The 16,315-nt window shown below is 43.8% G+C and overlaps 2 pseudogenes; one reads left to right on the top strand and one right to left on the bottom strand.

Annotated features, from left to right (window-relative positions):
• Positions 1-373: 373 nt before the first annotated feature.
• On the bottom strand, positions 374-8,575 carry LOC134475327 (transmembrane protein 248-like; annotated as a pseudogene).
• Positions 8,576-14,700: 6,125 nt separating this feature from the next.
• On the top strand, positions 14,701-15,900 carry LOC134475374 (serine/threonine-protein phosphatase 2B catalytic subunit gamma isoform-like; annotated as a pseudogene).
• Positions 15,901-16,315: the final 415 nt, after the last annotated feature.

The raw sequence follows: 16,315 nt of genomic DNA, 5'->3' as shown, positions 1-16,315 counted from the left end.
GCAAAATAAAAGATAGCTGATAGCAAATAGGAATATAGATCTTTTGCAAAAGGGAGGGAGGATTGAGAGATGAAGGGAGGGGGCTGAAATAGGAGGGAAAGAAGGTAAAACCATTAAGATGTATTATGTCCACATACCAGCTCCCCATAATGAATATAATCACTATGTACTGCAAACACGTATCAATAAAAGTTAAAATCAAAAGAACTAAAACATAAAATTCCTGTTATGGTAAACACGAAATCCTCTTGGTTCTGATACAATGTCAGTCCTGATTGTTATTTTAAAATCATGTATAAATAATAAAAAACAAGAGTACCTCATCAAATGCTAAGTTCATCAAAATTCTAGCCTGGCTGTTTTAACAGTTTTGTCATTCACAGTTCTGATTGTCCTCAAGAGCATTTACAGTCAGATTCATGGAGAAGAGTCTATCTAATATTACTGATAAATTGTCCCTTGTTTTGATCATCTTTACCACCACAAAGCGGAAGTAAGTGGTATGCATGAGCTGTGGATTTATTAATGAAATGTCATCATCTGGAACAATAGCTGTAAGTCTGGGACTTAAAGCACAACGGTCTTTGCCAATGCCCCCACAGTAGCACCAGCAAGGTTTGTAGTCTTGCACATATTTTGTATTGGCATCGCCGGGAGCTGTGAAGATCGTGTGCCAGAGTGTGGCATTGCAGTGCCTTTCGGGGACACTGTGTGGAGGCTGCACAGTAACAGGGAAGATATTGGACATGGACATGAGGATCATGCAGGATGTGGACATCACCTGCTCACAGTGGCCACGAAGAACACAGATGTCCAAGCTCCAAGCCACGGGCAAGGGAAAGGTAATGTTTACTTCCTATCTCCTCCTGGGCTTCTCCACCCGAAAGAACAATCTGATGTCCCGAAATGGTCCAGTACAGATGGGTACCACCACGGGAGAAGCCTCTGAATGGCTTGAGGGGATCCAGGGTGAGGGTGACTGCAATTGAGATGTTAGCCCAGCCTGAGTCCTCCAGGGACTGGGGGGATTGGGTGGGCACTTTGGCCGCCCCACTGGTCACTGCTCTCTGAAGTTGTGCTGTCCTTTGAAAGATGTGGCACTATTTTATTTCCTGATTCTCACAAGGCCAAGTCATTAAACTGCAACAGAAAAGTATTTCAGTCCTCTACAAGTTCTGGCGACTGAATCTCCTTGATCTTGAAGACATAGCCAGGTCAGCAAGGCAATGGCCATGGCACTGACGCTGACCCTAAAGGTCCCCAGAGGAGGTCAGCTGCTGATGGAGGGCTTCGGCTTCTCCAGGGAATTGATGCTGAGTGTTTTTTGATGAGCACCAACCTTCCCGGCAGGCAGCTGCTCCCTGGGCCTGGTCCTGAGCCCCGCTGCTCCGAAGACCTCCAGGAGCTCTGAGCTTACTCCCAGCAGCGCAGTAGGGCCTAGGGCCTCTGGACACCTTCTCCCTGCTGCACAGGGGGCCGTGTTCAGCTTTGCAGGAGCTGCAAGAGGGACCAGAGACTCACCCAATTTCTATCACCAAAGAGACAGGACAGGGGACCTGTGCTGACTCCGGCAGCAGTGGATTCCAGGTGAAGCATTTTGATTATCTTCAGTAAAAACTGATATAACAACAACAAAAAATAATGTCAACATTTAAAATAAATAAATAGATTGGATGTGGTGGCACATGACTATAATCCCAGAACTCCAGAGGCTGAGGCAGGAGGATCACCAGGAGTTTGAGGCCAGTCTGGGCTACATAGTAAACTATAATAAATGAATAGATAAATTTAAAAAATAGGCACTAATCTTATTCATGAAGACAGAGCCCTCACTTCCCACAGGTCTTACTTATCTGGTGATGCCACCACATTGGTGATTAGGTTTCAACGTACCGATTTGGTGGGGGAAGTAATCACTCAGACCTTCCCACACTCTGAGACTTTGGAGCACTACATTTCTCCCTCAGACTGAAGCAGACACTTTCAATACTCCAGGCCTTTTTTGGTTTGAGTGTACTGTCTTGCTCTTGGTTTCTCTCAAAGTGCTTTGTTTTTCACTGATTTGGTTCTGAACTGTGATGTCACCCTTTTGGTAATTTATCAAAAGGGGGCAGGCTGAAAAGAACCAGGGGTCTCAGCATCACTGTGGCTTCCTGCAGACATCAGAGTAGGTGATCTCCTTGCTTCCTTGGCAAAAGCTGTTACAGGCAGCTGAGCCAGTTAGAAAGGTTATAGGCAGTCAGACAGGACTGGGCCCTCAAGGAAGGAAGCCGGCACAGGGGACCAGATGTCTGCTGACCTTGGAGGAGACGCACAGCTCTTGCTGTGGACCAGATCTCAAAACAGAAGGCAGAACAAATGTAACCACATCTTTAAGTGTAATCCTTAGGGATTACGTCTGGATCACCTTGAAATCAGGAGTCACCATTCCAATCCACAGGGAAGAGTCGCTGCTCTCTAAGAATGCCCGCTTTGTACATGGCTCGCTTCCCCGTTTGTCCCCAGTGTAATCAATTTTCCCTAAACTATTGATCTTTTTGGCTAACTATAGTTATGTCCCACCTTATGCCCATCTGCTTTGTGAGTTCCCAGTCTTCTCCTGCCTTGAAGCCACTCTATAAAAGTCCTTGTAAAAGACAGCGTCCTGGGCAACACGCTGGGGACCTCCTTCGGTCTCTCTTCAGACAGATGCTTTCTTTCTCTCAATAAATATATTCTACTCTTCATCTCTGTTGTTCCTAAAATTCATTCTTCGATTTTAGAGAACACGAAGTCCCAGACATAGTAGGTTGGGAGTTTCATTCCCCTATCTCAAAGCCTTTGAAGGGAAACATTGCTTTGCCTTCCATTACGTGGGGTACAGTGGCTACTTCAGCCCTTTAAACACACAGACATGAGCAGCAGTGAGCCTTAAAATAAACATATATCGATGTGGCCTAGAAATTGGAGGAAAAGGAATCATTGTACTATCCATCCAGAGAGACAGGATAAATAGAAGTTCATCATGTTTCCCGTGTCTCTGTGATACAATGGGAAGTGGTCATGCCAAAGTAATCAGCAAAAAGCGCATTTTACAAGAGAGTGGGTACAAGTGTGGGAACTTCTGGGTCCTCCTACTCCATCATGCCGTAGAGTTAGTAAGCCACGCATGGGGAGAGAGAGTTGGGTCCCTCTGCCACTCTGCCCCGTCCTCTTCATCTCCATCTTCACAGTAGTTTCCACAGATAGGAGCCAAATCCACTGTGCCCTGATTCTCAGTTCACTGGGTCTCCTCTCTATGCCTGAGCCTAGCCGCCATCCTTATCTCCTGTCTTCTCTAGCCTGCAGACTGTGGAGTCTCTGTCCCTCTGCCTGTTATCTTTGATTCTGTGTTTTCACGGAGCTGAGAGTGTCCTGTTATCATAAGGTCAAAGGTAGCAGTTAGAATCCCACAGGCTCACTCTCCCAGTTTGGGGCCACTTGTCCTCTTGACAGTGGATGTGTAAATCTTGATAATGCTGCCCTGGGATAAAACCTGCAGTGCTATCTATCTTCTCTGCAATCTAGGGGGCAACATTTCTCCTTCAGATAAAAGACAGACAATTAGTGGACAAGCCAGCAGGGGGCAAAGTCGCTGTACATACTTAAGTAAATGCCAGTTGCCTCTTACTGCAAAAATGTGAAAAATATAGATGAACCTTAGATCCAGAAAAAATTCCTGAATATCTGGTACCTCAGCTGAGCACCCAAATCATTATGGCATTTTGTTACATTAGCTGTCCCTCTACTTAAATGCCAATAAACACTTTTAAATGGAATATTTACTCACACAGTATCTTGTTTTTAATTTGCAGCAACATCTTGTAAAGAACTGCCCAAGGTTTTAATTATTTTCCGAATGCATTATTTTCTAAAGTCTAATTTTTGCAGAAGTATAGACACGCTGCGTAAGGTAGCACACACCTCTAATTTCACTTATAGAAGCAGCTGAGGCAAGAAGGTTACAGTTTTCAGACCAGTCAAGAAAGCTTAGCAAGAGCAAGAGCAACTCTGTCTCTAAATAATTTTTAAAAAGAAGAGCCGGGCATCGTGGCACACGTCTTTGATCCCAGAACTGGGGGAGACTGAAGCAAGAAGATCTCGGGTTCCAGGCCAGCCAGGACAATTTAGCAACTTAGTGAGAGTATCTCAAAACAAAAAGTGAACAACGCTTGGAGATCAGGCTCAGTGTGAAGGCCCAGGGTGCAGTCCCAACAGACACAGATAAAACACCCACAGAAACAAATAAAAACATGAACATGTACTTCATCACGGTTAGATTGCTTTACACACCACTGATGAACTCCTTAGCTTAGTGTATCAATGACTAACAGAGGAACTGCTGCTTTAAGAGTAATGTAATCCTTTTAGGTTTTGGACATGTACTGCTGAGGTATTTTCCAGAGTGACAACTACACTCTTCCCAGAAGGGAAGGAGAATGCCGCTGTGGCCCTCTCATTTGCAATACTGTTCGTGTATTTTGAAATCTTGTGTCAATTTGACAGGCACCGTGGCATCACAGTTGTTTTAAATTATAAACTCTTTGACATTCAAATGTAAAGAAAATTCTTTTGGAAAGCAGGCCCTGCCTTGTAGTTCAGTGGTAGTGGCTACAACATTTTGTTTTACATTATCTCATTAACAATTGACTTTACTTTAAAAAATTGTCTGTTGTTTTCCCTTTGCCAAGCATTGTAACTTCTAAAGGAAAATCTTTAAAGGGCTCAAATATTAACTACTAGAATCAATTATTCCAGGAACAGAGGACAAGAAGGAGGACATATTGCCCCCCAGACCTCCTAATCGATCATTTTTCTTTAGTTTTATTTTTGTGAACCTAGAATACCTACCTGGTGGTCTGTGAATCTCTCCAAGTGTGGGCCAGGACCTTGCTAATCTTGTTCTTTAATTAAAAGAATAAAGTTTAATTTGAAGGAAAATAACATTTCTTTAAAAGATCACTGGGATCGGCCTAGGAGACAAAGGTCATTTACAATCACAACAATGTTTGAACCGAAGAGAAAGGAAACACCCGTAAATGACAACATGGTCCCGAGCGTAGATGCACAGCTCGGCACAAGGCTGTCCTGTCCATTCCCCCACCGGCCTCCTTTTCTCCTCATACAAACCCTCTTCTCTCTTGCGTTAAAGTGGATCTTGGAGGATAGTAACCCCTCCATCTTCTCAGGATGTCCTTTGAATAAACGGGACTTCACTCTCACCAGTGCTTGTGTCATAAGTGTTGGCTTTTGAGTGGTGAGCAAAATGGAACTGAGTTCAGTGTCAGTCATTGCCAGTGCTCTTCTCTGAATTCCTAGGTAGCCAGGAGACAAGGTGAGGGCTGGGGTGTTACCTGACCCTTAGGACAGTGCCTCCACATGGATTATGTTTAGTATGTCATTTGATGTGGTAGAGTGGCACTGGGTCTGGAAGCGTTCATTAGGAAGTGCTGCAAGCTGGGCATGGTGGCACACACCTGTGCTTCCTGCAGTTAGGAGCAGAGGCCAGATCAGACTTTGAGGCCACTTTCTGCTACATTATGAGTTCAAGGTCAAGCTGGACTAGATAGCAAGACCTTGTCTCAAAAAGGTGGGACACACACACACACACACACACACACACACAGTATTTAAAAAATGGCTTCAAAACAATTGCCCTATAACAACAGCAAAAGTACTTGTAGGAGCAGAAAAAACATGATCTCAGTCTACCCAGTGAAAGCATCAAATGCTTTCACCTTCCTCCCTCTTTTCACGTGCCACCTTCCTTCTTTGTGACATTTGCATGACACAGTGGCATTTAGAAGATGTGCATGCATGTAACTATTGGACATAGACCACGAGCATATGACAGCAGCCACAGACCCACAAGACAATGCTAACAGGGCCTGTTGGTTGCAATGGACAGGACTGTGCTCCTGGGATGGGAAGCCTTAGGCCGAGATTCAGAAATAGGCAGAGTCGGCATTCTTTCCTTCCTTCGGTCCTGTTCTCCTTGCAGGCTTCTATATCACAGAGATGTAATGAGACAAATATGCAAAGCAACACACCTTTGCCCCGGAGCAGGGATTCAGAATACAGTGCATCTGTGAGTTGGCAAGGACAGAGCTCTACCTCCGTACCTCGCTGCCCTGAGAGTGGTTGTAGACTGCCTGTGTGAAGGTGACTCAGAGTCACCTCATGGCTTCAGGCCAGACCCCGAGTGACTCCCTGAGTAGCAGATGCACATAGGAAGTCAGGACGGGCCAGGGCAGCTTTGGCCAAGCCAAGCACCTTCCTGGCTTTGCTTTGTGCTCAGCAGTTCTGATTACGGTGTGGTTCGGGGGAACTAAGATTCCCCACGTGCAACTTGCATTACAGATGAATTAAAAATGCATCTAAATGGGCGAATGCAAGAGACATTATGTGAGTGTTTATCCTCTCCCTGCATGGAAAATTGTTTTCTAAGTATAGCAACGTTAGACACGGAAAATGAACACATACATTGGGTTTAATCAGGTGCAAATTCAGATTTTATGTTTGTTGAAGAAATTATTCACATGTGAAATGAAAATTAGACATTCCAGAAATATAAAAGTGGCTATTATTGCGCTTCATGTGTCAATGTTCATAGAAACATTCAAGTAAGACGATGAAACACCAGTGAAGAAAAGTGTGCAGGGTGTGCACAAGCAATCTAGCTAACCAAAAAGTACACATCAAACCTATCGAAAAGGTTCAACCTTACAAGTAAACACATATGAATAAAGAAACAGAAAGCTGAATGAAACCTCACTCAAAGTGCCGTTTCTTTTCGGTCTGGGAAATGAAATAAAACAATACAAGGATATACTTTGGTGAGGAGATAATGAAATGAGCAATTTCACGTATAGCTGGAGGGGTCTAAGTTGGTAAAAATGCCTTGGGAAGTGATTTGAGAATAGTACAGAAGGGTTAAAAGTGGCCTGGTAGTATCTTTCTCCTGTCATCTTAATTTCTAAAGACTAAATCTAAGTAAAAACAGGGAAATGTTTGTATAAAAGTTTTCATGAAAGCGTTTCTTATAACAATATAATTGAAAATAACCTAAATATTCAACATGGGAACAGATAAATGTGTAACATCTATCTAATGTGAATATGTTAACTATCCCATTCATCGTATGTCAGAATCTTTAATGACATGAAGAACGCCCACAATATAAACATGCTAGAAAGTAACACGCTACAATGGGCCTGAATTTTAAAAATGTGTCTTCAGGGTTAGGAGTGTAGGTCAGCGGTAAAGTGCTTGCCTGCAATGTGCGAAGCCCTGGACTCTATCCCCAGAATCACACACACACACACACACACACACACACACACACACACGCACACACCACACACACACACACACACACACGCACACGCACATGCACATGCACACGCACACAGACATGAAAGAGTAAAGAAAATAAGCATATCTTTTGTCATAGCTAGATACAAAAAGATAAATAAAATACCAAAATATTAAGAGTATTTTTTTGGAGAGTTAAATCAAAATATCCGGGGCTGGGTCTAGACAAAGAACCTCCTCACTTTACAGATGAGGATGTCAAAAGTAGCAGAAACAAAGATGGAACCCTGCTATTGGCCTGGCAGAACCCGGAATTGTCCAGTACCCCAGATTCCAATGAGCAGAAAGGATGGAAGAAAGTTTCTTTGAAACACCTTTCAAAGAAAATATCTTTTAGGCCCATTAACCAGAGCTGTGTGTGTGTGTGTGTGTGTGTGTGTGTGTGTGTGTGTACTGAAGTTTGAACCGAGAGTCTTCACACTGTACTACACTCCCAGACCCTGCTCCTTATGATCTTATTTTACTATTTTTTTTTTCAATTCTGAGACAGAGTCTTGCTAAGTTAGTATGTTCTTGGGTTATACTTACTTGTGATCTTCCTGCCTCAGCTTCCCAGAGTGGTGGCATTACAGGTATACACTACCATGCCTGACTCACCGTGTGTATTTTTATTTTGTTTTGTTTTTTTGAGACAGTATCGCACTATGTATTTCAGGATGGCCTTGAACACGCTATCTAATCAGGCTGGTTTAAAATTTGAGGCAATCCTCCTTCTTCAGCGGCTCGAGTGCTGGCATTACAGGCATGTGCCACCATGCCCAGCCACACCACATATATTTTTAAGTTTTATTCTTGGAGAAGATATTATCTGAGTTGTCTCAGGCTGTTGTCTCAGGCTGACATATGTACCTTCGTAGGAGATTCTGCCGTGCATAGAGTTGTTGGCTTCTTAGCCATAATGAGCTTCACAAAAGAGATTACACTGGGTGACAGGTTCTCATTTGATTAAACAATTTTATTTCAATGCTCAAATTCACCCAGTAATTGTTCAGCTTTCTGCTCACAGCCTTAGCCCAAATCCAAGGAACAGACTGCCATCTAGCGGTGTTCGGTACCACATGCAACCAGGTTCAAATCTGTTCAGCTTTGGGCAAGTTATTTCCTTTACTTCGATTTCAATTTCCTTACCAGAGAGCTCAGGGTGTTTCTTACATCGCTCGCTGGTTTCCAAACTCAGCTCCATGGTGCATGGGTACCGTTAGTGGTTCGTAATCACGATTGAGACCAGGAACGGTGGCATGCACCTGAGGTAACAGCTACTTCTGCAGGCTGACACAGGGGATCACTTGAGCTGAGAATTTAAGGCCAACCCAAGCAAAACACACAGACTCTGACCCAGGAAAACAATTTTCCAGGTATGCAGCTCAGCAGTAGTGTACTTGCCAAGTATGCTGGAGGTCCTGGGCTCCATCGCTGGAGCCATACAAAAAGACCTGTAATTACAGTTGCTCCTCAGAATGATTCATGGTCCTTGAACATGTATGCACACTTAGGATTCACCTTAGCTGCTCTGACTGAGAAGTGTAGAGCAGTCAGAGTTTGGACACATGTGCAGGGCAGGGCAGGGCAGGGCAGGGCAGGGCAGGGCAGGGCAAGACGAGAAGAAACCACTACCTGGCTGTTTTTGAAGCATTTCTCAGGTAAAAAATCTGTAATGTAGGTGTTAGTAGGTGTTGTTGTAGCGTCCCTGGTCTATGGGTAGTAAGCATGTTATATCACCCCAGGGTTATTAGAAGCCTTTAACATTGAAATGTACACTGACAATCTTTAATCAGTGTGTATAGTAGGTGTGATTCTCAAAGGTGTTTGGCAACAGAATCAATACATGTTAACACTTTAGGCACTCCAGTGCTCCCAGATCACTAGGATATAGTAAGACCTCTAACTATGAACATTTTCTTTTTGTGAATCATTGTTCACAGCAATAGAGAAATATCCTTGGGAAAATATCATACAGCAACCTCACGGGGTGCATCTCTTAAAGTGTTCTTAGCATCTATGATGAAAATATATTCCCAAAGAACAGAAGATTGCTGGAATCTGCACCTTTGGAGGTTTGCACTATTTTATGACTTGGCATGAAAATTCTGAGCCATCTTGGGATGCTAGTTAGTATTACGTTCTCACTGCTGGCTCAGGTGGTGTCAAACATGCCTTATCATCACAAGTGGAGGATCACTGATCCCGTACTGTGGTCCAAAGCCCTCATCTTGCATATGAACTTTGCACAAGATTTGAGTTGTAAACTACACAAATATTTATTTTGTCTTCTGCTCTCCACTTCTTTATTTTTCTTTTGTGTTAGTGTACACTGCAAACCCAGAGATGGTTTCCTGATTTAACATTCACCCCAATGGATTAGAAGAGATGTATAGGCTTTAAAAAATCACAACTGCATAATAACTTTGTTGCTATATTTTAGCTTTTGCCCTTTTATTAGACTCTCGCCTAGGCACTGGCTTATCTTTCCATGTACAGACCATGGTAGATTGCAAGGAAGACCACAGAAAGCTCTCCTACTGATAGTTGCACGGCCATACTTTGGCTATGACTGCTCCCTCTTTCGAGAGGGAAAGATGGAGTCTGTTTTTTTACCTTCATGAATGTGGTCGGCCTTTGGACTTGATTTCGCCTAAATAGAACGTGGGAGAAGGGACACTGCGAGTTCTGAGCTGAGTCAAGGCTTTGAAGCTTCCATCTTAGTTCTCTTATAACACATATTAAGAAGGTTGGGGAGACTAAATTTCCTGGGACCTTAAGGAATCTAAGGCCCCTAAATGATATTGGTTCTGATTTTGCTTCTACGATTCATAGTACACCCTTGAGCAAGTGACATGACTTCTCTAGAACGTCCATATAGTACCTAGCTGAAACAATATGTTACAGATTAATGCTTTATATGGGGAGTAGTTTTTGGACTGGTGTAGCTGTTACAGTAGGAAGCTTGATACGTTTATCATCTTATCATTTGTGTGTATTACTGATCCAGAGTTGACGATGTATTTGAGAAGCACTCCCTCCCCTCAAATCATTCCAGGGTTTCTTTGGGATTTTGCCCTGTAGGACCTACTTCTGCTGTGAAGGTATTTAACACCTTGTTACTCCCACAATGTCTTACCTTCCAGCCCTGCTCCTCTTCATCCAGAGCGGTGCCTCTCATTGTCACTTTGGGGGAGTTAGGGTGGCAGAGTGAAACAATCCTATAGAGTCCCTGGTCTATGGGTGGTGACAGCTCAGGGAAACTCCAGCAACTGCAATTCCTGTCACAGTGTGTCCTTGATTTTCTGCAACTATACTCACCTGAAACCACATTTTCTCATACAGAGACAGACTGAGTGGAGGTGCTATGCACTTGGCTAATGTCCCTTGTCATCTGGAGAGCCAGTCAGTGTAATTAGGCATGCAAACTTCTGGCCTAACAAAGATTTATTACTGGGTGCCCATCACAAGCTTGAGAAGACGGTGTATGGTTCCCATCTCAGAGATAGTGCTCTAAGGATGTCTAGCTAATGGTAATAACCCAAGTCATCACTTCTCAGTCACTTTCACTCTTCTCACCATCCACAAAAGTGTTTTAGAGACTCTCTGAGGAAAGAGGCATGCATGACAGGAACATAGTTGTGGGCCTAGGCAAGGGTAGCTGGTTGGAAATGACTGATAGTCGAATCTGGCACTCATTGTATAACAGGATAAATGGTACAAAAGAGCATATAACTAAGCTTCTAAAGACAATGACTTGAAGTCTTCATACCAGTGAACCCCTCAGCAGGAAGTGATGCATTTGCATCTTGATGTCTTCTAGAGCTGGCAAAAATGCGGTAGGTGACACTTGAAACCCAGATCTCTGTTATTATTCCAGGAACAGACTTGGGCCCAATCACCCAGTGTGGGACACCCAAAGTCAGGAAGAGCTGCCTTCGTCTCGCCCTCCTTTTCTGTGGGGGAAGATAGTAATAACCATCCGAGCTACTTGATGAAGTGTTTAAACCAAGGCAAGCTACTTGGAGGACAGGTAACCTTGTCAATTGGACATTGTACACAAGAAGTGGAAATGGTGCTGGTATATTTAAAGAAGGAACAAGGCGAAAAACTGAAACCACTTCACTAAATTAATTCTGCTATTGCAAAGACTTCATAAGACTTAGGGGTGTAATGAGAGATGCCTCAGATGCAAGGAGTCAAGCTTCTAGTACAGGCTTTACAAAGAAATGACTGGGGTTGTTACTTCCAGCCACGGTCCTCATGACTTCCTGGACTGATCTACAAAAATTTCTTACAATGGCATTGTTAGGATATCACCCCCACCATTCTCATAATGCCTGAATATGTATTTGTGGCTTTGATGTTGTGGCCAAAGGGATCGGTTCTCATAGGGAGATGTTAGGTGATCTACTAGGATTTAGGGGAATATTTCCCTAAGTCGATGGGAGAAGTTGTATTGTGGCAGAAAATTTCTTGCCTCTGCAGCTAAGCCTCTGTCCTCAGTGCACCAGATTAAATAATTCAGAGATTGCCTGGGCTATGCAGTGAATTCAGAACCAACTTGAACTACACAGAGAGACCCTGTCTCAAACAAAAAGAAAAGAAATTACATTTAAAAAATTTTAAAATAAAAGTAAAAGGAAATACTCGGGAAAAAGTGAAGGCATGGTAGCACATACCTGTAATTCCAGCACTCAGGAGGCGGAGGCAAGAGGATCACCGCTATTTCAAGACCATTTTGGGCTACATAGTGAGTTCAAGGCCGGCCCAGAATACATAGTGAGATCCTGTGTCCAAAAACAATTACAACAAAAAAGAGTGGTATCGTCCCTACTTCAACAAGGGAATTAACCTTCTATTTTCCATTTTATTGTGAATCTGTCTTTACAACCATGCCACTATCTGATGCTGTTTCCTCTCTGTGCTCCCCACTTACCATGATTCCTGAGCCCTGGCCAAAGACAGGGATGTACACACAACTTCTTTAAGTGGTACTTGTACAAAGGGACCTCAAGTAAAAGTAACAAGCTTGAGCAATTTCTCCTCCTCTAACTGGCTGAGGTATTTGCCGGTAGTTACGTCCTCACAGAGTGTTTTACCTTGCCATTGTGTACTGGAGTACGGACTGCAGCCATGAGACTGGATTACAGATTACTTAAACGGAGAAGCTGATGCCAACAATCTCTCAGCTTGTTGGACTGTACTGCTCTCATCTCCTCCTGCTCTTGAGTGCCTTGGATGAGCCACACTCTCCCATTCGGCAGAGGTTCATGCCTTGTGATACACATCATCTGCTGGAACACTTGACAGGATGTCGGGAATCAGATTCCAGATTAAGGAAATTTAATTCAGAGTGTTATTAGAGAAAGTGGGGACACATAAAACTATGTGTGACTCCTGTACAATGTGAATAATCTGACAGCCTGGCGGTTGCATTGGACACTCCAGCCCTTTGCACTGACACTTGTGACACCAGCTGAAGATTACCCCCTGCAGCTGAGCTGGCCACCTGACGCTTCTATGTGGGTTGATGTGTGAGTTGCCCTTGTCTGTTTGCATTCCTATGCAGACCTACATATTGCTTCACCACGACGCCATGATTTGATTCCCTGCACTTCAAATGTCCCATGCCCTTGTGTCTGGCAGTGTGCACTTCCGGTGTGACCTTACACTAGACATTTGAGCCATTTCAGCATGGAGGAAAGAGGTGTCTGGGGACTGTGTGGGAAGAACATTCCAGTAATGGCAGCTCATCTTCGTAAGACTTTGCAAGTGAACATGGTTCACCATAAAATTGGAGGCTGAGGGATCACCTTAGCCACTGGACCTTTATTCTCCAGAAACTGCAGGTGCTTCTCACAAGGCCCCCTCTGATATTGTTCTGTTTAAGAGAGGTGACAGGCACCTTTCAGAGCCAGTTTTCACCTGCAAATGCAGTAGACAGAATGAGGCAGACACTGCAAAGCCTTCACCAGCAGCTAAGGACTGCATTCCCACAGGAAATGAGGGCCTACTCCTGTGTAATACTGCTGTGCTTTCCACAGAATTTCACAGTGACGATATGCACTATTGTAGAGCAGTCATGGGAAGGGGCAGGAGACACTGCCCTGAACACACAACAACTGTCACAAGCCACACACACACACAAGTCTTCTCACAGCTTCTGATTAAAGTAAGATGTGGGCTACCTGAACCTGGACTGAGTTCTCTTCTATCAAACTTTTGATCTGTTATCAAGGCAAGATAATTATATGCTCTGTAAATCTTGAAAAAGTCCTCTGTAACATGAAGATAATAGCAGGATGTAAGTTCCAGGGATGTTATATAGTTAGGTGAGAAACTAATGACAAGAACTGACTACATGCTTGGCTGTGGGACTTTTATTCAACAGTTTCAGGGGTGGCTCATTTTTTTTTAGCATCATTGCCACTAACGTGACAATCATGATCATTTCTGATAGACTAAGGTCTCGCCATCTCTGTTGTCCCAGTTACACTATTGGCAGCATACATCTGGGAACCAGAATGACCAGGAACCAATCATTTGCCTTTTTTCCCAACTTTTTCTGTTTGTGGAAGGCCCTTATTCTCAGGGATAACGCACAAGGTTTCAGCAAGACTGGAGATTGTAGTCAAGGTGGGAGATACTGGCCTTCAAATCCCAGGGGGTAAATAGGCCTCTTCCATGCCTGTATAAGAAAAAATGGAATGCATACCTTATCGATGGAGGAAGGCATAAATTTACCTCCAAAAGATCAATTATGTGAATCCTAATAAAGAGGTTATTGCTATAGAGAAGCCTAACAAGTAATACCCTGCAGTGGTCACAGTAGGTGTAATTCTACGTAGCTGGATTTTCAGGGATGACATTTCAATGTACTTTGTCTTTGCAAAGTCCCCCCCCCCCCCCAGTTGCCGCTCAGAGTTGTGGTATCCATCGATCTCGATGCCCAGGTTCTGATCTAGCCGCAGGTGCTGGCTCCTGTCAGTGGCATCGGACTATGGTCCTCCTGGTGGTGCAGAGACCAGACCAGGCTGATGGCTGTGAACAGCTGAGGCAGTGGCAGAAGAAGGTGGCGGCCAGGCGGAGGCCTGGGGCCGGGAGGTGACCAAGGGGACCGTGTCCAGCAGGCACTTCCAGCTCTCCACCACCAACCGCATCATCAAAGCTGTCTCTTTTTCTCCAAACCACCGGCTTACTTTGAAGGGAGTATTTGAGAATGGGAAACCTAAAATTGATGCTTTGAAAAACCATTTGGACAAGCAAGAGGACGTAGATTTAAAGATAATCAGCGATGGGGCTGCTGCCTTGAGAAAAGAGAAGACTATGACAGAAGTGGACGTGCCAGTCGCAGTGTGTGGTGACATTCATGGACAGTTCTTTGATTTGATGAAGCTGTTTGAAATCGGGGGCTCACCAATTGCACACACTGCCTCTTTCTGGGTGACTACGTGGACAGTATAGAGTGTGTGTTGTTTTCATGGAGTTGAAAGAATATCCTAAAACATTGTTTCAGCTTTGAGGAAATCATGAACGCAGGCATCTTACTGAATACTTCACCTTCAAATATGAATGTCTAGTCAAATATTCGGAATGGGTGTATGAGGCATGTATGGACATATTCGCTATCTTTTCCTTACTGCCCTCTTAACCCAGCAGCTTCTCTGTGTCCATGGAGAAATGTCACCAGAAATCACTTGTTTAGATGATATTAGGAAATTAGACAGGTTTACTGAACCTCCGGCCTTTGGGGCAGCGGGTGACCTGCTTTGGTCTGATCCCTTGGAGCATTCCGGCAGTGCAAAGACCATGGGAAACTATGCCCACGGTACTGTCCGAGGGGGCTCTTACTTTTTCAGTTGCCCTGCAGTTTGTGAGTCTTTACAGAACAATTTATCATCAAAAATCAGAGCCCATGAAGCTCAAGACGCTGGGCATCAAATGTACAGGAAGAGCGAGACCACCGGCTTTCCATCACTTATTACAATTTTCTCTGCCCCTAATTACCTAGATGTCTATAACAATAAAGCTGCAGTGTTGAAAACTGACACCGATGTCATAAATATCAGGCAGTTTAACTGTTCTCCACACTCCTGTTGGCTTCCAAACTTTATGCATGTTTTCACCTGGTCTTTGCCTTTTGTTGGGGAAAAAGTCACAGAGATGCTGGTTAACATTCTGAATATATTCTCTGATAATAAACTGATGTCTGACAATGAAACAGAAGGAGGCACTGTGGTTCGAAAAGAGATGATCAAGAATAAAATCAGAGCCGGTGGGAAGACGGCCTGGGTCTTTTCGGTTCTTCACGAAGAGAGTGAGAGTGTGCTGACCGTCAAGGGCCTCACACCCACAGGCACACTCCCCCAGAGCATCCCGTTGGGAGGAAAGCAGACGGTTGAGACTGCCACAGGAGAAGCAGTAGAGGCCCAGGAAGCCACCCAACAGTTTTCACTGCAGCACAAAATTCGGAGTTTTGGAAAAGCCTGAGGACTGGATCGAATTAATGAGTGAATGGCACCTCAAAAAGACAGTGGACATGATGGGCCAGTGAAACTGGTGTGACCCAAAGAAAGCCAGGGATGACTCAGGTGTGCTGGGACACAGATGGACCCCAAGTTTAAGAACAAATTTTATTATCGGAAACTGTGACAAAAACAAACCTAGAGGTGCCTTCATAATTTAATCTGGATTTATTCTGTAAAAATGGTGAGGTTTTTTTTTTTTTTGTCTTTTTCATCGGTATTAGGGATCGAACTCACGACTGTCTGCTTGCAAGGCAGGTGCTTATGCCACTGAGCTAAATCCCCAGCCCCTAAAAAGTTGAATGTTTTATAATTACTTTAATTTTGTTCAAAATATACCAAAGCACATCTGTTTTGTTTTTCCCTTTTACGCACTAATTTTTAAGAGCAAATCTTATTGTTATCAATACATATGT

Source organism: Cavia porcellus, unplaced genomic scaffold (assembly GCF_034190915.1).
Source record: "Cavia porcellus strain 051 isolate PalLab524CR breed Dunkin Hartley unplaced genomic scaffold, mCavPor4.1 scaffold_3, whole genome shotgun sequence".
Lineage (NCBI taxonomy): Eukaryota > Metazoa > Chordata > Mammalia > Rodentia > Caviidae > Cavia > Cavia porcellus.
The sequence above is the reverse complement of the archived record's forward strand: the minus strand, read 5'-3'. Positions and strand labels throughout refer to the sequence as shown.